Here is an 817-nt window from a genome sequence, read left to right as displayed (position 1 = left end):
CTCCCGACAGATGGCCAGATATGAAGACACCATCCAAGCCCTCCCGACAGATGGCCAGATATGAAGACACCATCCAAGCCCTCCCAACAGATGGCCAGATATGAAGACACCATCCAAGCCCTCCCAACAGATGGCCAGATATGAAGACACCACCCAAGCCCTCCCGACAGATGGCCAGATATGAAGACACCATCTAAGCCCTCCCGACAGATGGCCAGATATGAAGACACCATCCAAGCCCTCCCGACAGATGGCCAGATATGAAGACACCATCCAAGCCCTCCCGACAGATGGCCAGATATGAAGACACCATCCAAGCCCTCCCGACAGATGGCCAGATATGAAGACACCATCCAAGCCCTCCCAACAGATGGCCAGATATGAAGACACCATCCAAGCCCTCCCGACAGATGGCCAGATATGAAGACACCATCCAAGCCCTCCCAACAGATGGCCAGATATGAAGACACCATCCAAGCCCTCCCAACAGATGGCCAGATATGAAGACACCATCCAAGCCCTCCCAACAGATGGCCAGATATGAAGACACCATCCAAGCCCTCCCGACAGATGGCCAGATATGAAGACACCATCCAAGCCCTCCCGACAGATGGCCAGATATGAAGACACCATCCAAGCCCTCCCGACAGATGGCCAGATATGAAGACACCATCCAAGCCCTCCCAACAGATGGCCAGATATGAAGACACCATCCAAGCCCTCCCGACAGATGGCCAGATATGAAGACACCATCCAAGCCCTCCCGACAGATGGCCAGATATGAAGACACCATCCAAGCCCTCCCAACAGATGGCCA

Source organism: Anolis carolinensis, unplaced genomic scaffold, assembly GCF_035594765.1.
Source record: "Anolis carolinensis isolate JA03-04 unplaced genomic scaffold, rAnoCar3.1.pri scaffold_7, whole genome shotgun sequence".
In the NCBI taxonomy this organism is placed as follows: Eukaryota; Metazoa; Chordata; class Lepidosauria; order Squamata; family Dactyloidae; genus Anolis; species Anolis carolinensis.
The sequence above is the reverse complement of the archived record's forward strand: the minus strand, read 5'-3'. Positions refer to the sequence as shown.